This window comes from Engystomops pustulosus, chromosome 2 (assembly GCF_040894005.1).
Source record: "Engystomops pustulosus chromosome 2, aEngPut4.maternal, whole genome shotgun sequence".
Taxonomy (NCBI): Eukaryota; Metazoa; Chordata; class Amphibia; order Anura; family Leptodactylidae; genus Engystomops; species Engystomops pustulosus.
In genome coordinates, this window is record NC_092412.1 from 94278868 (window position 1) to 94303325 (window position 24458).

The 24458-nt window shown below is 41.8% G+C and overlaps 1 protein-coding gene across 1 annotated transcript in view; it reads left to right on the forward strand.

Moving 5' to 3' along the window:
• The first annotated feature begins 372 nt into the window (after positions 1-372).
• MYO16 (myosin XVI) overlaps positions 373-24458 on the forward strand; it is a 272125-nt gene continuing 248039 nt past the window's right edge. Inside the window, exon 1 of the mRNA XM_072135556.1 lies at positions 373-844. The gene's annotated coding sequence lies outside the window, so the exon portion shown is untranslated. The remainder of the gene's footprint in view (positions 845-24458) is intronic.

A 24458-nucleotide genomic window follows, 5' to 3' on the forward strand; every position in this document is an offset into this window, starting at 1 on the left:
CTTAAGAACAGAAAAAAATATGGACACAATACGTAAAGAATATGACAATACAATAAAAAGAATATAAAATAATAAGCACAATGATAATCAAAATAATAATAATATAGTTTAACACCAAATATTTTAAAACACCCATATTTTTAATAAAATGATATAGTACTTATGCATGGGGTACGTGTGTGGGCAGATATATCATACGATACTGAACAGCAGGTAAGAGGTGTAAAAGGATCTGCATCTTTAAGAAGCTGAGATTCTCTCCAGCCTGGAAACATAGTCACAATTGCAACATTCCCACTGCTTCTTTTGTTTGCTTGTGTGTGACAGCCAGAAATCAACGGGAGTCTTTTCTCATGGTGATTAGAAACAGCCTAACATAAGATGATCTTTCTTTTCTTCCAGTCCTTCCTTCCTTCTATCTTTTTTCCTCCTTCCTTCCGTAACCCTTTAAAATAAATATTGAGCAAGTTGGAAGGAGTGCAATGCACGGCTCCCACACACATTTAAACAAAAGGGGTAGAGGAAGACTCCTCACCAGAAAAAGAAAAAGATTGTCTCAGAGCCAATCCCCCTTCAGTGTGAAGTGCCTGCTCTGGATGCTGCTGATAGTAGAAACTGCTCTTGGATTTCCAATAAGCGGCTGCAATTAGAGGCTCATCTTTGTGTGATTGTAAAGGGGGCTCGCTTCTGCTTCTACCATGGATTAAAGCAAGTCCTGCAGGATCGTGGCTCTTTGAAGATGGGGAGCTTTGTGGTGTAGGAACATAATTGACTGGTGCTGGGGAAAGATTTCACAACACTGTGTTTTTTTATCATCTCTGGATCATTGTACGGTGCAAAGTAGGTAAGGGAACTTCAAGTGTTAATTAAACCGGTGACAATTGCTTCAATACCGGGTGACGGTGTGCTGTATTATCCTGCTTCTGTTCCATATGACTGTCTTTGGAGATCTGATCACCTACGATTGTATATCATATCACTAGGTCTTAATATTTGTGTTGTGAAGTTTATATCATACAGTTGGTGATGTAATGTTTCCTTATCTATAATATTTTTTAATGTTAAAACTGAATTCTTTAATCCCGGGAATGGAGTCCTATCTGGTAGCGTTGTGTGATGCAAGCTCAAGGGAGGTAGATTTCCTTGTTGCCATGGACAGGGTCTGTTCCAAGATCAGAATGTCACATGTAGACATAGCCTGAGCTCATTTGCTGGAAATATATTGCACAGTGAGAATTGTAAATATGAATGGTGTATAGACTTTAAATATTTACCTGGAGGTTAAAGGTTTGTCTGGCACCAAAGAATTGTCAGTTAAATCTGTTATAAAAGTAAAGCTTTATGGTTTATTGTGATGTATCTTTATCTGCATGTTAGCTGTGGAGTGTTCATTATATATCAGGTTTACTTTGTATTTGGGTACTTTCATTGGAAGTTCCTGTCCCATTCTTCTTTAAAAGTTCTATTTAGTGCAAACACATGCAATTTAATATAATAAGCAAAGTTTGTATTTATATGTATGTCTTTATTGACCGGTATCATCACTATATTATAAAAGCATTGTAACACATGTATGAATAGCTCTTTCTTATACCTGATCATTCAAGGTACAGAGCCAAGGATGTATTGCACAATTTTATTTGAGAGTACATTCTCCCAACTTTCACTGTATGTTTATTCTGTACTCTAATGATATATGTGACAGGTTGACATCACATTAATATTAGTTGTATACAACCATTGGCCACTGACTTTTAAGGAACTGTCCAGCGTGCTGAGTCTGCAGGTACAATCTATGTATGGATGTGTAGTTTTTGGACGAGCTGGAAGATCCTCAATGTAAAAGTTCAATGTGTTCTTATTTATTATATCTTGTGCTAGGAGATGCTTAGATCCAAAAATAAAGAATGCACCAGACCTTATTTCTGTAGCCATAAGATAGAGTCATAGATGAAATCAGACATGTCTCTGTAGGCTGAAATGTATTGGGGATTTTGCAGTCTCATAGCAATTAACTGCCAGGAAGATTTGAAAGAGGGAGGGGAGGTGACTCCTTTTAGTCACATGACTACTTGTTCATTCTAAGTGATTGTAAAGGTCATATTTACTTAAATCAGAAATTTGAGGTTTGATATGTTTATATATGGAATGATCCAATAACTAGGTGAAACTTTCCTACATGTTTTAGTTTGCAGTACAGACCATAGGTTTCAGATTAGTAAGGGTCTTCCAGCCCTGTGAACTTTTCTAAGTGACTGTGACGTAGTCTAACAGTCGCATAGTTCATTTTCAGCTCAATCAATTAGAAATTAATGGGATTAAGTTTCAATACCACACACAGTTGCTACACAATGTCCAGTGCTGTCTTTGTAGATAATGAAGATATTGCATTTAAATCAATTTATTGATGGGGATTTTTGCTATCTCATACCTGCCAGTCTTATAATTTTTCATGCAAATCATCCATTTTCGTCATCATTGGGTAAAGTAAAACATCACAACACAAGAGAACAGCAAAGGCAGGATTGAACTGCTCACCACCAGGTCTCCATAAACACGATCACTGTCAAATCCCAAACAAACCCCTATTTGTTACCATAGTTGCCGTTCCAGATTTCCCGTTGATTTGTTTATTTGCTGAAAGTTGACAACCCCTTAAAATGATGTGCCTTCATGAAATTCACACTGGGCAATATCTCTTGGAGTGTGTTGAGGCATGTCTAGCAGTCAACCTCTCCATTGAAATCTATTGGAATTACAGTAATAAGAAAGCACACTTATCAGAAGCTTCCCTTTCCTTTAAGTGAGCATTAATCTATCAGTAACACCAGGTGTTGAATAGAGTTAGGTTTTTATGAAGGTCATTTCATCTATGTTTTGTCATGGACATACTGTAGTTAATATTCATATATTTGGAAACAGATGGGAAATAGTCCAATAATCAGAATGAATCTGTTCACAACATCAATAATGTATGCATTAATCTGCAGTGAAAGTGATTGAATAAAATACTAATTACATGTCACTTGGAAATATTTTTCCTGTAAAGTCTGGTACAGTTATACCCTATATATTATGGAAATAAATCCACAGACATTAATTGTTAACATTTCATAGAACACCAGGTGGATGAGAATGTTGAACTTCTTCTATTTTATGTCCTTTTTGGACTCCTGTTCATAACCACAATCCGTTTGGGAACCAGTGTCCATGTATAAGCCACATTTATTGGTCTACAGACAGTTCCTTGACCCTAACTTAAAGCAATATAGTTTTCTATGCTGCTGTGATGTCCAAATCTTTCCACGTGTCTGATGTCCCACACATACAACATATTATGAGTATAGGATATTTTAGTATGGAATTCATTCAGTATGGTTTTGCAGGACAGAAAAGCTTAGTGCTATTTCAGAGAATTTGCCTAAATTGAAAATTGTAATCAGAGGGCTAAAGATCTAATATTAATGATCAAGGATAAACATTCACTTTAAAATGCCCATTTTCAATGCTACACGTCATTTAATACAATAGACAAAATAACCAAAGTATTTAATGTGATGATAACTGAGTATATAGTTTATTGGGATTTAAAATTGGCATTTAAATACATTGAAATATTTCTACCAAAAAATTATGTGAAAGTGGCTGTGCAAAATACCTACAGAGAAACATATAATATTCTAGTCAGATATAATAGTCTAGAGAGAAAAACTTATTGTATGTCAATGGTCAGTGGGAAAGGTTAAGCAGAAATGTCATGTCCAACCTGCTGTGCGGCAGATGCTCAAAAGAACTTTTGACCTTAAAAGAAATGTGAGCCAACTGTACAAGAAATACATGACAAGCCTATCTGAGAAGCTAAGTGTATTTACTGTACGCACAAGTAGCTCATTTCTCTACTTGTATAATAAATATATTTTTTTAATACTGAAAAAACTTGCATATTTTAAGGTTGTTGAAGGATTTCAAGCCCAGGGCATAGGAAAAACATTTTATGAGATTAAGGGAACAACACAAAATATTTAAAAAATATGTAGCTGGTCATGTAGCTGGTCATGCAGCAGACATCTGCTACTTACAAACTTTACTCTGGTTTCAAGTTGCAGCTTTCTGCTACCAGCATCTTCTCTTTATACATTACATACACTTTTTCACTGAAAATGATGGTAAGACTATTCATCTTCTGCACGTTTTTCTATAAGGACATGATTCTCAACAATATGGTGTTTACCAGCTCGTGTTATTGTCCGATGTCTGGTCACTGACCTAGCTTTCTGCATTAAATATTCTTGGACTTGACTTTCTGGTTGTTCCCTGGTTCTTATGCTTATGTATATAATCTGGATTAAATTATGGTCCTGCATTTTGCATTTGCATTTGTCTTTGACTTTTTTGGTGTTTGTTTTACATGCCAAATAGAGTGGGCATTACAAAAAGTGTATAAATCCCTCCCTCCCTCACTTCCATCCCACTAAAAATTAAATAAATTAAAAAACTGGACAACTCTTTTAGGTATGATCTAATGCAAGCCATTCCAATGATTGACACTGGGTGTTGATTTAAAGAGAAGTCTTTCTTGTTACCTCACTAATACTGCACACACACACACACACACACACACACACATATATACACTCACCGGCCACTTTATTAGGTACACCATGCTAGTAACGGGTTGGACCCCCTTTTGCCTTCAGAACTGCCTCAATTCTTCATGGCATAGATTCAACAAGGTGCTGGAAGCATTCCTCAGAGATTTTGGTCCATATTGACATGGTGGTATAAGTTGCCGCAGATTTGTCGGCTGCACATCCATGATGCGAATCTCCCGTTCCACCACATCCCAAAGATGCTCTATTGGATTGAGATCTGGTGACTATGGAGGCCATTTGAGTACAGTGAACTCATTGTCATGTTCAAGAGACCAGTCTGAGATGATTCCAGCTTTATGACATGGCACATTATCCTGCTGAAAGTAGCCATCAGATGTTGGGTACATTGTGGTCATAAAGGGATGGACATGGTCAGCAACAATACTCAGGTAGGCTGTGGCGTTGCAACGATGCTCAATTGGTACCAAGGGGCCCAAAGAGTGCCAAGAAAATATTCCCCACACCATGACACCAGCACCACCAGCCTGAACCATTGATACAAGGCAGGATAGATCCATGCTTTCATGTTGTTGACGCCAAATTCTGACCCTACCATCCAAATGTCGCAGCAGAAATCGAGACTCATCAGACCAGGCAACATTTTTCCAATCTTCTACTGTCCAATTTCGATGAGCTTGTGCAAATTGTAGCCTCAGTTTCCTGTTCTTAGCTGAAAGGAGTGGCACCCGGTGTGGTCTTCTGCTGCTGTAGCCCATCTGCTTCAAAGTTCGACATACTGTGCGTTCAGAGATGCTCTTCTGCCTACTTTGGTTGTAACAGGTGGCGATTTGAGTCACTGCCTTTCTATCAGCTCGAACGAGTCTGCCCATTCTCCTCTGACCTCTGGCATCAACAAGGCAATTCCGCCCACAGAACTGCCGCTCACTGAGTGTTTTTTCTTTTTCGAACCATTCTCTGTAAACCCTAGAGATGTCTGTATGCGTGAAAATCCCAGTAGATCAGCAGTTTCTGAAATACTCAGACCAGCCCTTCTGGCACCAACAACCATGCCACGTTCAAAGGCACTCAAATCACCTTTCTTCCCCATACTGATGCTCGGTTTGAACTGCAGGAGATTGTCTTGACCATGTCTACATGCCTAAATGCACTGAGTTGCCGCCATGTGATTGGCTGATTAGAAATTAAGTGTTAACGAGCAGTTGGACAGGTGTACCTAATAAAGTGGCCGGTGAGTGTGTGTGTGTATGTATATATATATATATATATATATATATATATATAATGTGTGTGTTAATAGTAACTGGGAATAAGGGAGTAAAAACTGCCTAGATGAAACACATTTTCACTGGAAGCAGTACCATCGCCTAGATAAAAAGATTATTTTTACGGTAAGAGATGAGAAATGAAGGTGTCCTATTTTAATATTCAGTGTCAGTATTTAATTAAGAAGACAACCTTCAAGGATTCACATTCACTGCTAATTAATTTGTCTCTTCTTATCTGGGAAATCAATAGTGTTTAGCTTTTGATAGCACCGTCAGAAGTGATCAATGTTTATCTACATGTTGAAAATTGTGGAGTAAGACGTATTTGGAAATTTTACTTTATTATACTTCAGTTTTACTTAAAGGGGTTCTCTGGAGGTGGAAAAACATGGCTGCAGTCTTCCAAAAACAGCGCCTCATCTGACCATGGGTAGTGTGTGGTGTTGCAGCTAAGCTCCATTCATTTCTATAGAGCTGAGCTGCAGTACTGGCTGTAACCATGGTCAGGTGTGGTGCTGTTTTTGGAACACTGCAGCCATGTTTTTCCACCTCCTGAGAACCCCTTTAAATACTGACCTTATTACCATATTTTTTGGACTATAAGCACACCGGATTATAAGGTGCCCCTGATTATAAGGATGAATGACCAGCAGGTGGCAGACCTGTGCACAGTTCAAGGCAGCTGTTGTCTGTAAGTACGGTTCATATATAAGGCGCACCTTTGATTTCTGAGAAAATCAAAGGATTTTTTGTGTGCCTTGTAGTCTGGAAAATATGTTACTACTATGATAAATGTGATGTGTTGGTCCTGAAGCCTCAATTAAAAAAAAATTATTTCTAAACAGGGACGATGTCAAACCCCTGCTCTGGTTACTTAGTTATAAGCATTTAACAATTTAATGTTATATTTAAAAGTTAACATGTCTAGAATCTACCAGTTTCTAATTTTAGCACCATAAATATTCTAATAACCGAGAACTTGGGCAAATAAGTGGTATAGAATTATTTTCAGACATTACCATTTCAATACGCATGACAAAAACATGGGAAAATACTATCAGTTATGATTTCCTCTTCATACGTAAAGTTAAAAACTGACAGCCAATGTAGGCATATTTATTTGCTTGCTTAATACCTGCATAAATGAAAAACCATCATTCATATATAGGTGGCCAATACGAGGTTTCCCTAATCAAATTTTACACTGGAGATCAAAATTAGAAAGCAATGTATGATCATATTTTTTCAGAACTAATATAATCTACATTGATGAACATCTACACCATGGCATCAACATAAACCAAAAATGTGATGATCATTATAAGAGAACAGCAAAGAAAAAGATTCTAATTACATTTTCAGAAGGTTATAATAGTCACCAATCAGAAGGAAGTGCACAGGCCTTTGCTTAGAATGACTTTAGCATATCTGCAGCCACAGGACATGACTAGTCTCTCACACGGCTCTGGTGAGATATTTGTCAATTCTTCTTCCAGTCTCTTCCACAGTTGGTTGTGGGTTTCTTGGCCATAACTTTGTAACCAAGGATTTACCAGGTTTTCTATTGGATTTATATCAGGGTTCTGGGATGTCCATTTCATTATTTCAACTTTTTCAAAGAACTGGTTTACCTGTTTTGCTGTGTGACAGGGGGCATGAAAATTGCTATCTGATTGAGTAATGAATGCTAGAAACCACCTGTTGTTGAAGAAGGTTTTGATACACACTTGAATTCACTCTGCCCTGTAGCTGTATAAAAGGTCCAACTCGTGCTACAGAAAACATTCCCCAAACCATGACACTTTCTCTACCACCTTTCATTAACTACTTTACACACATGTTGGGGCTTATTTACTAAGGGTCCGCGGATTGCATTTTCATCTGATTTTCTGACATTTTTGGGGATCATGCCACTGAGAGAGGTATTTAGTGGACGATTGTGTCGCACGTGATCAGATTTTGCGAATTCGCGCTGGCTTTCACGATTCGAGGGATGGGCCATCGAATAATCCGATGGATTCGGACAAACCGCAGGATTTAACTTAAAAATTGTGTCGCAAGACATTCACTTTCATACACCGGGAGGAAGATGGTGAAGTCTGGCGGACCTGATCGGGGAAGCGACACATTCAGGAAATCGGGCAAATGATCTCATTGAATCGCGGCGCAGTGCACTGTCGTCAGAAAAGGCACTTTCGAGAACTCCTCCGGACCAGGTAAGTAAATGTGCCCCTTTGTGTTTAGTTTCTATGAACATAATGTTTCCAATCAGAACCAAATTAAATAAACTTGCTTTCATCACTAACAACATTCGCCTCAGCAAAGGTGAGCCTAGCCATGTTAATCTTTCTGCTAATTACAGGTTTGGTCACTGCAGAGTGGGTTTTTAGTCCAAATGTTCTTAAACATTGTGACACTGTATTACGAGACAGATCCTTACCCTATTCAGTGCTGAACTGGTGAGAAATTCCATCTGCAGTTTTGAAACTATTGCCCATGGAGATTACCAGTCTTGTTGGGGGACTTGAAGGAGTGTGTGAAGTTGTAAAAATGCAATATCGTAGAAATCACAGACTTGAAACAACAATCTTTTCTCGATATGGCTGATAGGGTCAGTCCTTTGGCCTGCATCTGAACAACCTGCTGCAGAGGGGCTTCATATTTTTGCATTTTTATTTTTCACTCTCCACCTTCAAAAATCTATAACTTTTTTATTTTCCATGTACAGAGCTGTGTAAGGGCTTGTTTTCTGTGTAACAAATTGCACTTCATAGTTATGGTATTTAATGTTTCATGCCATTTACTGGGAAGTGGGAAAAAACTCCAAATGCAGTGAAATTGGTGAAAAATGCATTTGTGCCATTTTTTTGTGGGCTTGTATTTCACTGCGCCGCCCAAATGTCATGTCTACTTTCTACATATCATCTTTGGGTCAGTGCAATCATGGGGATACCAAATTTGTGTAGGTTTTCATAATTTTTTCATACATTTACAAAAATTAAAACCACCTGTACAAAAAAAGAAATTCTTGGAAATATGCAAAAAGATGTCTTTTTCAACTTTGGGCGCTATTTTCTGTTACAAGGTGAAAGGCCAGGAAAACTATTATTGTTTATACCGTATATACTCGAGTATAAGCCGACCCGAGTATAAGCCGAGGCCCCTAATTTTACCACAAAAAATGGGAAAATCTATTGACTCGAGTATAAGCCGGGGGAGGGAAATGCATTGGTCACAGCCTCCCCAGTATATAGCCTGCCAGCCCCTGCCCCAGTGTATATAGCCTTCCAGCCCCTGCCCCAGTGTATATAGCCTGATAGGCCCTGTTCCAGTGTATATAACCCCCCCGTTGTGCAGCACAAGAATACCATTGTAGCGGATGGATCACACAGAAGATCTACGGGGGCCACCGGAAAGGTGAGTTTTGATTTATTTTTTTGACTTGAGTATAAGCCGAGTTTGGGTTTTTCAGCACATTTTTTGTGCTGAAAAACTAGGCTTATACTCAAGTATATAAGGTATATATTTATATCAGTCCTAGGGAAAGGGGAGTGATTTGAATGTTTCATTTTTTAAATTTTTCTTTTTTTTTTACTATTTTTCAGACTTGCTAGGGTACTTTAACCCTAGGTTGTCTGATTGATCCTAGCATAAACTGCCATACAACAGTATGGCAGTAAATTGGTATTTTTCACACATTGCAAAGCACACATTGTAACTGATTTGCGGCCGCATGTACCGTATATACTCAGCAAAAAATGTGCTGAAAAACCTCACTTCGGCTTATACACGAGTCAACTAAGAAAAAAAAAAAAATAATACTCACCCTCCGGTGTCCGGATCCTCGGCGGCAGCTCCCGATTCTCGGCAGCGGCTCCGCTCCTCTCTTCTTTCTTCACTGGTGGCTCCCGGGCTCTTTGCTCACTTCGCTAGCCGGCAGTCGCGTCCATGCGATCTGCCGACGGGCGCACACTATGATGCGGCGTCATCGGCGGCGACACTGCCGCATCATAGAGTGCGCCCGCCCGCAGATCGCATGGACGCAACTGCCGGCTAGCGAAGTAAGCAAAGAGACCGGGAGCCACCAGTGAAGAAAGAAGAGAGGAGCTGCCACCAAGGTTCGGAAGCCGCCGCCAGAACCGGGAGCCACCGCCGAGGACCGGGAGCCGTGCCGAGCATCAAAGGTGAGTATCGTCGGAGGGTGAGTATTAAGTTTGTTTTTTTTATTCACTTGGCATACTGGGGGCAGTCTGTATACTACTATTGGGGCAGGCTGTATACTACTATTGGGGCAGGCTGTATACTACTATTGGGGCAGGCTGTATACTACATGGGGCCGGATGTATACTACTATTGGGGCAGGCTGTATACTACTATTGGGGCAGGCTGTATACTACTATTGGGGCAGGCTGTATACTACTATTGGGGCAGGCTGTATACTACTATTGGGGCAGGCTGTATATTACTTGGGGCAGGCTGTATGCTACAGGGGGCAGGCTAGCTGTGTATACAGGGGGCAGGCTGGCTGTATACTACACGGCTTATACTCGAGTCAATAGGTTTTTCTAGTTTTTGGTTGTAAAATTAGGGGTTTCGGCTTATACTCGGGTCGTCTTATACTCGAGTATATATGGTACGTCTCCATAGACGGCAATAGCGTCACAGCGTGGATACGGGGCCACACCGCAAAAAGATAGAGATGCTATCTATGTACCCATAGATTTAAAAATTGTGTTTTTTGCAGGAGTTTTCAAAGTAGGTTTTTAAAGATTTTTTCCCGCTATTGGCTTTTATCCTTTATCCACTATACTATGGGGCTGATCTTATGGCCTTTTTTTCAGCAGTCTAAAACAAGAAAATAGAAACGTGGAAGAGCATGTGAACTGCCTTTCTATTCATATGAAGCAGTAGAGGGAGCATGTGATTTGTGGTTAGTTGTGAGAAAAACCTCATTAATAATCAATATATTTTACAGTTTATTATATTCATTTTGTTTGTTTCTTAGGTTTTTTAGAATGAGTGATGTTTCTAAAGCCAGATTCCCAGTACAGATTTACATGTAATTTTGGCTTTTAAATTATAAGCAGAGGGAAGAGTTTTGAAGTGAAGAAACGTTTGTATATAAACCTTCATTTAAATTTACTTTTTCTATATTTGGCTTAAAACAATTAAGAATTCATAATTACACATCTCTGTCCTCACCATGAGAAGGGCTGTTTATATTAAAATAGCAGTAAATTATGAACATGTGTGGTAACAGGTGTCAGAATCTGTTGGAGTATAAAGAAATTCTTTTTATGGCAAATTATGTAGATTAAGAGAAAAAATGGAGACAATGTAAAATCTTAAAACAGATTTCTTTGACTATTTAGTTCTTTGCTTTTAAGACCTAACAAATAAGGAATTAAATTGGCAGTGAAACTAAAATTTCACTAATTTCTTTGAACATAAACATTACATTAAATGGAATCACTCACCACAACTGCTATGTTTTTCTGTCAGGATTTGGGATGAGTGGATCCACTGGACCACCGCGGGAGGTTGTCCTAGCCGACACCTGGGGCCGGAATCTAAGTGGCACCTGGTCTTCACCAGAGCCCGCCGCAAAGCGGGATGGTCTTACTGCGGCAGGGTACCACCAGGTCGTTCCACAGGTGCAGAGGTCGAGGTACCTTAGCAGGAGACAGTCTCGTGGTCAGGTTCAGGCACAGGGTCAGGGCAAGAGATGTAAGGTCAAGTCCAATCTAGGGTCAGCAACGGGAGGTCCAGGCAGATGGGCAGGGCCGGCGTTATGGGTAGGCAAAGGGGAAAATCTCTTCTTTCAAATGAATCTTGAATTTTGTTTCTAGGTACCATGGATCCTGAGATATTCAGGTTTAAAGTGAGAATATCAAGTTTTAGTGATATTATGTGGATTTATTTATGTGAACATATCACTATGGGACATTTGTGTACTCTACACATGTCCATCTATTACATTTAGGACATGTGAAGGCAATTATTTTCTGGAGCACATTTTTTGCCACCAAAGTCAAATTTTAAGTATTTTTTATAAAATGTTTCAGTTTGAATCAAAATTGCATGAAAGTGCAAACTGTATAATGCAATTTTGAAAATGGGGCAAGTGTCTGTTTTCAGAAAATATGTGGTTTGTTGGGTTTACTTTAATTATTTTTGCTGTAATTTTATTTTTTAAAGTCAAAATTGTTCTGGTCAATTATGCGACAAAATATCCAGAAATGCCTGGAAGTAAAAGGGTTAATATCCCTTGGTTGAATTCCTGGGTGAAGATGCTTATCATCTATCTCCTGTCTATATATCTATCTGTCTAGTTATCCATCTCATATAATCTGACCATTTATATCTACTTTTTCTCTATCTCTATTGATTAATCTATTTATTAATCAATCTTCTATTTCTCTTCTACTGTATTTATCTCTCATATCCATCTCCTGTATATATTATCTACTTTATATTCTGCATCTAGAAATCTCTATCATCTTTCATATTTATCTTCTATCATAATAACTATAATTAATAATTCTTTATATAACGCACACAGATTACACAGCGCTGCACAGAGCTTGTCCCTGTCCCCAAGGGGCTCACAATATAATTATCCTAACAGTAATTTTTTGGATTGTGGGGGGAAACCAGAGGACCCGGAGGAAACCCACGCAAACACAGCGAGAACATACAAACTCTATGCAGATGTTGACCAGCGTTGCAAGGCTGTAGTGCTAACCACTGAGCCACCATGCTGCCCATCAATCTCCCTATCATCTATCTATCTCTGGGCCCTGGCTCTTTAAATTTCCATCCGCCACACGCGCGTGCCCTAGGAGGCAGGGACGCGCACGCACGGCAGTCCACTGGGGAGCAGGAATCGTGACAGGTGAGTCCAGGGCTGTCAGAGCGGGGGCACACGGAGGAACATGGATGCGCCCGCGATCCGAGACAAAGATCGTGGGAGCACCTGTAACATTTTTGTAGGGCTAAAACCACACATGCCACCCATATCTAGCTTCTAATTCCCTGCCCATCAGCAAACACCTTGCATGGAGAGGGCTCAGCAATGAGTCCTCCCCATGCACCCACAGCCCATGTGTTACTTACTTATGTGTCACACATTGGTAAGGGGTTAAAGAATGTATGTGCACATTAGCAAACTTGCAGCATTTTCAAAAGAGAAAATTACCATTGTAAATACCTGCAGAATTAATCTAATCAGAATATAACCAGCAAGAAAAGCTCTTTAACCGGTACGCAACCGCCCGCCGTGTATTCACGGCGGCGGTCGGGTGCGCTGCAAGCTGGTAAGTCTTTGCTGCATATTGCCGGCAAAGTTATTAGCGCCAGAAGTTGGCAAAATCTAAAAAATTATTTTTGTACGGGAGGTTTTAATTTTTGTAAATGTATGAAAACATTATAAAACCTATACAAATTTGGTATCCCCTTAATCATACCGACCCAAAGAATAAATTAGACATGTCATTTGGGGCGCTCAGTGAAAGACGTAATATCCAAGCCCACAAGAAAATGGCGCAAATGGGTTTTTTCACCATTTTCACTACATTTGGAATTTTTTTCCCGCTTCCGAGTACATGGCATAGAATATTAAATACCATCACTATGAATTGCAATTTGTTACGCAGAAAACAAGCATCACACAGCTCTTTACGTGTAAAAATAAAAAAGTGAAAAATGGACATGAAAAAACAGGAAAGGGCCCGGTCCTTAACCGGTTAAAGCACATTTTCCATGAGGAGTGTAATTTTTAGAGGTTGACAGGTTCAAATAGCCTATGCTATACTGATGCATTCTTCCTCTACTCTACAACCCCCTCCCACCCCTGCCTGCTCAGTGAACATGATGGGAAGTGGGGAGTAAGCTGCATGAGTGTGGAGGAGAGGAGATTGACACAAGCACACACAGGCTGCAGCTGACCCCTCCCCCATGAATCACCATATGTTGTTGGAAGGGAGCCAGGTGAATTAAACATCTATAAAATGGGGCTTCATATATATATGTATGTATATATATATATATATATATATATATATATATGTATATATATGTATATGTATTGTGGGAGATTTGGCCCAGTAGAGACCGTGGTAGCGGGGTGCTGTGATGCAGTTCAAGACAGTGACACCAAAGTACAGTCCAAAACAGGTCTCGCCTGCGTTTATTGTAGCAGCAAAATAAAACAGCCTTTACATTCAGGCATTAAATAAACAAAAATCCTACCCGTCAGGGTGCTAACTATACAGGTGTTCACTAACTCACCACTATACAAAATCACTTGGCTGCTCCAGGCACAGAGGTCAGGGCTGTGTGCTCTCCAGCCTCCTTCCAGAGAGAGACAACACTTCCAGCTCTGCTGAGCGGTTTAAAAAAAAGACTGATTGGGCTGCTCCCATCACCTGTGTCCAAGGTGCTGGACACCCAACCTCAGCACTAAGGCCTTGCATAATAGCAAAACCTAGGGGAAACATACCGCCCATCCACAGTTAACCCCTTCAGTGTCTCACATACCCTCCCCCTCTGTTTGACCCTGTGGGGCGAACACTTTTGGCCATCAGACAGTGGGTACGAGACAGGGCATCGGCATTCCCATGCAGCTTTCCTGCTCGATGTTCTACCGTGAATTTGAAATTCTGCAACATTAGGAACCACCTTGTGACCCTGGCGTTCCTCTCTTTGGCCTGACACATCCAGGTGAGGGGAGAGTGATCGGTCACCAGTGTAAACTGTCGCCCTATCAAGTAATACCTCAGGGATTCCAGAGCCCATTTGATCGCCAAGCACTCCCTCTCAACTATGCTATAGTTCTTCTCAGGAGGTGTGAGCTTGCGGCTCAGGAATGTCACGGGATGTTCCTCACCCTCCACTACTTGGGACAAGACAGCCCCTAAGCCCACGTCAGAAGCGTCAGTCTGCACAATAAAAGTTTTGGTGAAGTTAGGGGTGATCAGTACCGGTCTCTCGCACAAAACCGTCTTAAGTCGCTGAAACGCCCCCTCAGCCTCTTCACTCCACTTTACCATCACCGCCCTGCTACCCTTGGTCAGGTCAGTCAGGGGTGCCGCTATGGTAGCAAAATCGGGGATAAATCGGCGATAATAGCCCACTATGCCTAGGAAAGCCCTCACTTGCTTCTTGCTCATAGGTCGTGGCCACTTCTGGATCGCCTCCACTTTATTTACTTGGGGTTTGATGACACCTCGCCCAATACGGTACCCCAGGTAACGGGCCTCTTCCAGACCCAGTGCACATTTTTGGGGGTTCGCTGTCAACCCTGCTGCCCTCAGGGAGTCTACCACTGCTTGCACCTTGGCCAGGTGACTCTCCCAATCGTTACTATAAACTATGATGTCATCCAGGTAGGCCGAGGCATATCTCCGGTGAGGTTTTAGGACGAGATCCATTAACCTCTGGAATGTGGCGGGAGCCCCATGTAGCCCAAAGGGGAGTACCACGTACTGAAAAAGCCCATCAGGAGTAACAAAAGCGGTCTTCTCTTTGGCCCTGTCAGTAAGGGGTACCTGCCAATACCCTTTCGTCAGGTCAAGGGTGGAGAAGAATCTAGCCTGTCCAAGTCGTTCTATCAACTCGTCAACCCTGGGCATGGGATAAGAATCAAATTTGGACACCTCGTTCAACTTCCTAAAGTCATTGCAGAACCGTAGGGAACCATCAGGTTTGGGAATCAACACAATAGGACTCGACCAGTCACTTTTAGACTCCTCGATAACCCCCAGGTCTAACATCTGCCTGACTTCTTCGGATATGGCAAGCCGGCGCTCTTCAGGGACCCGGTAGGGTTTTTGGTGTACCCGGATGTGGGGTTCGGTTATGATATCATGCTTGATGACTGAAGTACGTCCCGGTAACTTAGAGAACACATCCACATTTCGGAGCACAAACTCCTTTGCTTCCTGAATCTGGGCCCTGGAGAGGGACTCCGAGATCCGTACTTCATGCACCTTGGCATCGGGTACACCTACCTCCGGTGTCCCCTTCTTGGGGACAGACGCTTTTTCTACTCCCACGGCCATCAGGGACTCTCTTTCCCTCCATGGCTTTAGGAGGTTCACGTGGTATATCTGTTCGGGTTTCCTCCTCCCCGGCTGAGATACCTTGTAGGTAACCTCCCCTACTTTCTCCATGACCTTATATGGTCCTTGCCATTTTGCCAAGAACTTGCTCTCAACGGTGGGCACCAGAACTAGCACTCTGTCTCCTGGGTTAAAGGTCCTGAGTCTAGCTGACCTATTGTAGACCCTAGACTGGGCCTCTTGTGCCCTTGTCATGTGCTCCTTTACAAGGGGCATTACCGCCGCTATGCGGTCCTGCATAAGGGAGACGTGTTCTATCACACTACGGTGGGGGGTCCTCTCCTGTTCCCAGGTCTCCTTGGCTATATCCAAAAGCCCACGTGGGGAACGGCCATATAACAGCTCAAAGGGTGAGAAACCTGTGGAGGACTGGGGAACTTCACATATGGCAAACATCAAATAGGGCAACAAACAATCCCAGTCCTTCCCATCCTTGCTGACCACCCTCTTTAGCATCCCCTTCAAGGTCTTGTTAAACCTCTCGACTAGGCCATCTGTCTGAGGATGATACACAGAGGTGCGGAGCTGTTTAACCTGCAGTAACTTACACATCTCCTTCATTACCCTAGACATGAATGTGGTACCCTGGTCAGTCAAGATTTCCTTGGGGAGGCCTGTGCGTGAGAATACCTGGAACAGCTCCCTAGCAATATTTTTGGAGGAGGTGTTCCTTAATGGAATCGCCTCGGGATACCGCGTAGCGTAGTCCAGTATAACCAGGATGTATTGGTGCCCCCTTGAGGATTTGACTATGGGGCCAACCAGATCCATTGCAATCCGTTCAAATGGCACCTCTATAATTGGTAGCGGGACCAAAGGACTCCTGAAGTGGGACACCGGGGCAGTAAGTTGACACTCAGGGCAGGAGCTACAATACCGGTTTACCTCCTCCCACACCCCGGGCCAGAAAAATCTCTGCAGGATCCTCTCCCGGGTCTTCTCAGCACCTAAGTGCCCTCCCAGCACATGTTAGTGTGCCAACTCTAGCACCAGCCTACGGTGAGATTGGGGTACTACAAGTTGCTCAACCTCCTCACCCCGTATCTGGTCGACCCTGTACAACAGCTCCCCAACAATCACCATTCGGGGGTATATTTTGTCAGCCCCTGGTATTTGGAGTACCCCATTTATCACCTTAACATTCTCCCGTGCTTTAAACAAGGTAGGGTCCTGTAGCTGTGCAGCCCCAAAATTCTCACGGGAAAACTCAAGGTCCGGCATGTCGGCCACCTCCTCATGGCCCTCGACCTCACCAGCTAGGACCTCTAGGGGAGAGAATTCATCACATGGGGTCACCCCTACTGCTGGTGTGGGTACAAAGGGTTCAGGGGCCAAGGCCGGACATACCTGACGTCCATTATCTGCAACAGCACCTGAGGTGGGTCTTCGTCTCCAGAGGTCCCAAAACACCGGTAAGTCTCTGCCGATAATAGCCTCATGAAACAGGGTCCCCACCACCCCCACTTCATGGGTAATAGTACCACAAGGTGTATGTAGGTTGATGACAGCAGTGGGATATTCGCGAGTGTCCCCATGTCCAGGATCAACCAAAGTTCCCCGCACCAGGGTAACCAGACTCCCTGAGTCTAGCAAGGCTTCCACCGTGTGACCACCAATTGTGACCATACACACTTGGGGTTCTGCATCCGTGACTGACTCGGCAGCCAGAACCGGCCGGGCAAACAGTGACATTCGCCGGGTCTGGTTGCAGTCCATTGGCTCCACTGATGGGACAGTTGGCAGCAATATGGCCCATTTCATGGCATCGCCAGCACTGGATACGGCTATGACCTCTGTCATGAGCCTCACTGGGTTTCTGTGTATCCAAGCCCCCCAGTGTACCCCCTCCCAACCTGACCTGTTTCCCTTTTTCTGCAGTAGCAGTCCTACCAGATGGTTTAATGGCCTTGTCACTGGCACTGCTTCGTGTGGGAGGGATAAGTAGAAGATCCTCCGTAGCCCGATATCTCTCTACTAGGGACACGAGTTCCGCAGCATTTGTGGGACCAGCCTGTCCAACCCACCGCTGGAGCCGAGAGGGCAGAGAACGGGTGAACTTGTCAAGAACCACTCTCTCGACCATCTGTGCTGGGGTGCAGTCATCGGGTTGTAGCCACTTCCGGACAAGATGGATCAGGTCATGCATTTGGGAGCGCGGGGGTAGTTTTTCAGAGTATGCCCACTGGTGGACCCGGCTGGAACGAACTTGAACGGTGACCCCAAGATGAGCCAGAATCTCCGCCTTTAGCTGGGGGTACTCACGGGCCTCCGTTTCACTCAGGTCGTAGTAGGCCTTCTGCGATTCGCCTGTCAGGAATGGCGCCAGGACATCTGCCCACTGCTCAGCTGGTAACTCCTCTCGCTCAGCTACTCGCTCGAACACAGTGAGATAAGCCTCCACGTCGTCGGTCGCCGTCATCTTTTGTAAAGCCTTCTGCACTGCAGCCCGTGCGGAATGCTGGACAACCGGGTACCCTTGCAAACCAGTATGGGACCCCTCAGTAGTCGTCGCTTGCGGTGCTGCCATAATGCCAGAAAACTTTTCCATCATCAGCTGGAACATGGCTCGGGACTCTTCCTGCTGTTGCTGTAGCATGGCTCGGGACTCTGCCTGCTGTTGCTGGAGCATGGCTTGCTGCTGTCGGGACCTCTCCTCCTGCTGCTGGAGCATGGCTTGCTGCTGGCGGGACCTCTCCTCCTGCTGCTGGAGCATGGCTTGCTGCAGCTGTCGATTAGCCTGGGACTCTTCCTGCTGCTGCTGCCGATTAGCTCTGGCCTCCTCTTGCAGGTATTTAATAAAGTCCTCCATCTTGGCTTTATCCTGCAATTTGCCTGCTGCTTTCACCCAGGCCATGCAATGTTGCAGGATGTAGCAAGCCTTTCAGGTGTGTGTCTTTTGAACTGCCCGCAATCCGAAGCACCATATGTGGGAGATTTGGCCCAGTAGAGACCGTGGTAGCGGGGTGCTGTGATGCAGTTCAAGACAGTGACACCAAGGTTTAGTCCAAAACAGGTCTCGCCTGCGTTTATTGTAGCAGCAAAATAAAACAGCCTTTACATTCAAACATTAAATAAACAAAAATCCTACCCGTCAGGGTGCTAACTATACAGGTGTTCACTAACTCACCACTATACAAAATCACTTGACTGCTCCAGGCACAGAGGTCAGGGCTGTGTGCTCTCCAGCCTCCTTCCAGAGAGAGACAACACTTCCAGCTCTGCTGAGCGGTTTAAAAAAAAGACTGATTGGGCTGCTCCCATCACCTGTGTCCAAGGTGCTGGACACCCAACCTCAGCACTAAGGCCTTGCATAATAGCAAAACCTAGGGGAAACATACCGCCCATCCACAGTTAACCCCTTCAGTGTCTCACAGTATGTATATATATATGTATATGTATGTATATATATATATATATATATATATATATATATGTATGTATGTATATTCATATCCAAAACCTGCAGGTTTCACCTGTGCGGAAGAACTGGGTGCAGTGAGTATAGAGATGACTATATTTTCTTTAGTCACTCATATATAGCTATGCTATTAAAAGTTACAGAAAAGTAAATGTAGGAAGCTGCACATAGAGTGCTACCTTTACAGTCACTGTAGCTGTGAGGGTTGTTCTTTCAAATATTTCATGCATTATGAACCAAACATACCTTGACAATGCTGTGGTTACACTGATGCAGAGACATATCTTGTTAAATCCCTGAGCAGAGTGGTTATGCTGAAAAAACAATTAGAACATTCAGGACCTTGGGAAAGCTGGATTCAGCTGTGCCTTTTTGCTTTATCCTGTAGGCTTTCTCTTTATACACTTTGCTATAGCCTTTGGCCTGGAAAAATGTCCTCAAATTCAAGCATTTTTACACATTTTTTGAGGCTAAAGTACTTTTTAGCCTTCCTAAAGAGATGCCTATGGGAAGAAGCCTGAAAAAATGGCATGCTGTTGATTTTCTTTTTTTAATAGTCACAAAAACTAACCAAAAGTTAGTGAAATTGTTATAAGAAAGCACACTGTTTGTATAGTGTTTAATATTTTGCCATAACTGTACAGCTAACAACTGGTGACACACCATTTGAAAAAAACTAAACAAAAAAGTGCATTAAAAAACTGAGCCGAAAGTTTTGTGATGCTTCTGCATTTTGCTCATAAGATATTGGGGCACATTTACTAAATGTCCGAACTCCACACTTTCGTCGGGTTTCCCGAATTTTTCTCTTTTGCCCTGAATTGCCCCAGGTTTTTGGCGCACGCGATCGGATTGTGGCATGTGACAGAGGGCGTGGCCGTCGGACAACCCGACGTATTCAGACAAACCGCGGAATTTAAAAAAGGAAATGTGTCGCAAGATCAAGCACTCACATGCACGAGGAAGAAGCAGGTGAACTCAGTTGGACCTCGGCGCAGAAGCGACACATGCAGGAACGCGGACGCACGATCTTAGTGAATCGCGCCGGACCCGAATCCTCGTTGGACAATGCGCTGCGGGATCGCAACGGGACCGGGTAAGTAAATTTGCCCCATTGTGTGTCCTTTGGCTGCTACATAAAGAAAATAAACTCTGCAGATGGGTGAGCAAGAAGAGGGGAGAAAGGATGCCATAGTTTTCTTACTGTTTCTATCCTCCAGAATACATGGCATTAGCAGAAGCCACATCACTGTACAAATAAAATAATTGTGTAATTAGTATAAAATTATAGAATAAGAGCTCTGCATTTCCCTGTAACTGTGTCATGAATATAAATGATCTTAACTGGAAAATGTATTTAGAGGGAAATGAATACCATGTCATGTGTAAAATTCACCTTGATCTTGGTTCACTGTCATAATGTATGTGCAGGTCATCTTACTTCTGCATTTGATTGCAGATTTTAATTAATATTTTAAAAACCAAAGCAGCATCATATCCTCCAATTCATAATTTTTCAGAATTTTTATTATTTTATCATGTGTATTCACCTGGGTCACATTTGCTGCTTTCATTTTTGCAGCTAAAAGTTCAGTTCCACATTTTTGAATATGTTTGAATTTCTGCAAGGTTCTTTCACATAAATGGAATGATTGTAGAAATTTTTTTAATTAACCTCTTGTGTGATCGCTGTGCGACAATATAATTCACATTTTCGCCAAGCAGATATATACATTTTTGGTGTAAGCCTTTACAGAATATCAAATTTGCCATGAAGGCATTGTATAGATATTGATATTAATCTTGAGTATTAGTCAAGATACAGTCTAACTTCAATACCAAACTCAACAAACTCATTTTCTGTGGACCCATCTTCAGACCAAAATCTTGAAGAATAACCTTAAATCTTTATTGCTATCCCAAAAGTTTTTATAGTCAACCCTACAAATTTACAATTGGTAAGAATCCATTTTTCCTCTGCAAAAACTACTTTTGTTCATTAGGCTACAAGTTGATGAAACAGGTTTTATCCTCCAGATCAAGTATTTCTGCTGCTCTAGGAACAAGAGTTATGTATAAGTGTTTTTAAAAAATAAACAGAAACAGAGAATAAAGTACAAAACAACATCTGCATAAAAGGGTACACTGGACACAGTTCACACTAAGTTACCAACTCTGGCAGGCTGCAGACGCTGGTAAAACACAGGATTCCTTCACCAAGGAATAGCACTTATGAATGGCAGGTACTTCGCAATTTAGCAGAGCCAGATCCGGCAGAGTATCACAGAGAAACTCCAACACAGGTCCCAACATACACAGATCAGATTGATTCTGAAGACAGTATGGTTCACAGTGAGACATCTGAGAAGCAGCTAAATATATAGCCCCAGGATACCTCCCCTGAACCCCCAATCATGAACCAACCAGATTTCCATAAATACTGGTAGACAGCTGGGTGTAACCTACAATCCTACCACCAGAGTCCATCCAGAGGATCATGACATCATGAGTGAGAATCTGCACTACTCCATTTCCTACTTTCATACACTGGGTCATCAACATCCAAGAGTCTTATTAGTTCAACCGTTGTATTTCTCTATTTCAGAATAACATCCCAACCCTAATAGATCAATTTAATAATTAGTTGGTCATTCATTCAAGTTGTGTTATTAAGTAAAATCAATATGCATATCCTTTTGGGGAAAGAAGGAAATTTGCAAAAGCATCTCTGTCTGTCAGGAGTTTCTGACAAACTCTATCCCTACCTATTTGCTGACCAGGCGCTAAATGACATGTGACAAGTGAATGACAGGCCCCATTGTGGCTATGTGCACAGAACAGATAACAAACAGAGAGAGAGAGAGAGAGAGACAAAAGCAAGGTCAAGACCGTGATGGCGGCCAGGTACAGAATCATGAGGCAAATGGAATAGGTCCAAGCAAGATTTCCTTGCTGCCACTAGATTTATTTATGTTCACTTACTTTTCATTGTGAAGCCACACCCACTTTTTATAGGCCACATCCTTTTGATGTAATAGTTGTAAAAATGTCTGAATACTGTCTTAAGCCATTTACAAATGTGGCAATGACAGTTTTTTAATACAAAATTACAAAAAAATTCTGTTGTAAACAGATTGATAAATACCTTTGTGATCAGCTTACTGTCCTGGAGTCCTTCTAAAGAGATTGCTCAGAGTAGAGAACCCCTCAATACTGTATATCATATTCTGCTGCCTGTATTTAAAATAGCATAAGAATAAACCATATATGCCTGTTTGGTTGCCTGTTTTAGCACATGTTACCATGGGTCTGGTTGGTTGTTTGTTTTCTTGTAACAATTTTACTAGGAGCAATATCATTTTATATTTAAAAATCAAATCTGTGTGCCTGTGGGGATTTGTAATAATATATTTAGGTCATTTAATATAACATTTTCTCTTGACATTATTTAATAAGTGTAGTGGAGCCTTATTTCTATTTTGCATTTCTTGAGTCGAAATTAAGGGAATTTACACAAAAGGAGAATTGCCTTTGATGTGGTGTGAAAACCCGACATCTGTTCACCATACATTAGGATGTAAGCAGCATTGCACCACGTTACCTCAGTTGCCATAGTGATAACAAAACCAATGAAGGAACCACATAAGGGATGAGTGAGGTGAGTAAGTGTGAAATTGATTCAGTTGTACACAGGAATATGTGGAAGTGATTATTTTTTCAGGATGCAATTTCTGGTAGGGAACACCATTTCTATTTATTACTGTTATCACCACTCTGCATATTTTCACATGATCAAAATAATCCATTCTACTTCTGTGTGAATTTGCTTTTTATTTACTATGATGTTTGATTTTCATTTGTTGCTGTGATTTTATTACTTAGAATGTATGCTCCGTACAACATAGACCATTTGTGTATTGTGTATTATTATTCCATTATCACAGTTGGATCTGTGTCAGTATTGCTGAAAACAATTGTTGGGTCTGTGAGCATGTGAATTTATGAGTTGGATGTTCTATTTATCTATTATTGCACACTAGGATTAGGTTTTAATTGTCTTCCTTGATAATCAATATTACTGTCAGAATGAGACAAGCTTTATAAGAATTGTAAATTTTTTATGATTTTACATAATGCTTAATGATTGTTTTCGGTGTAAAAAAAAACGATGTATGCAACTATGTACCTTTACACACTGTGCATAGGTCATCATCAATATCCGCTCAATCACTGGGAGATCGACATTATTATATCATTGTTATCAGAATAGCTTCATACATTGTTTAGCATCTATAATTGGTACTGCATATAGCTCATTCCCATTCACTTAGATGGCATCACTTGGAATAAACTGTATTATTGGCTACAGGACATTTGAAAAAGCCCTACCTGATAGGTGGATGGGTTGGGTGTTTAACCCAAATACTTGACCACCAGATATCTTTGTTAACATTAAGTCTTTTTGTCTTAATATTACTACTTCTGCAGTGTATATGTCTATGGCACTCAATATATACATTAACTTGTCCGTAGGTCTCCATTTACCTAAAAGGTGTCCTTCCAGTTTCTGCTGGGATCACTATATATAGTTATAGCTTATAAACCACAGTATAAGTTAGTAAAGAAAGCAAGTAAAGAATGTGTATAATAACCTTCACATTCTTACCCATAACATGTGTTTTTCTCTCATTTCTGACATGTCATAGTGGTTAGTGGGAGTTTGGATGCTGATGAGATGAGCATGGATTGATTAAAGAGATAGGACAAGTTTGGGGCTCTGAGTCAAGACCTGGAAACCTTTTTGGTCATTGCCCAAGTCACAAAATAATTTCTGCCAAGAGCAGGAGGCTCTCAAAAAGTAGCTACTCTTCTGGAGCCCCGACCTGGCCTGGGAGGGAACCGGTCCTCCTTCTCCCAAACCTCAAGGAAGGGCACCTTCCTTGAGCCTTGGCCTGGCTACTTTTTTAGAGCCTCCCAGTCTTGGCAGAAATTCTGTTGCAACTATGATGAGACTCCATGCCATACCGGAAAGATCATCAAA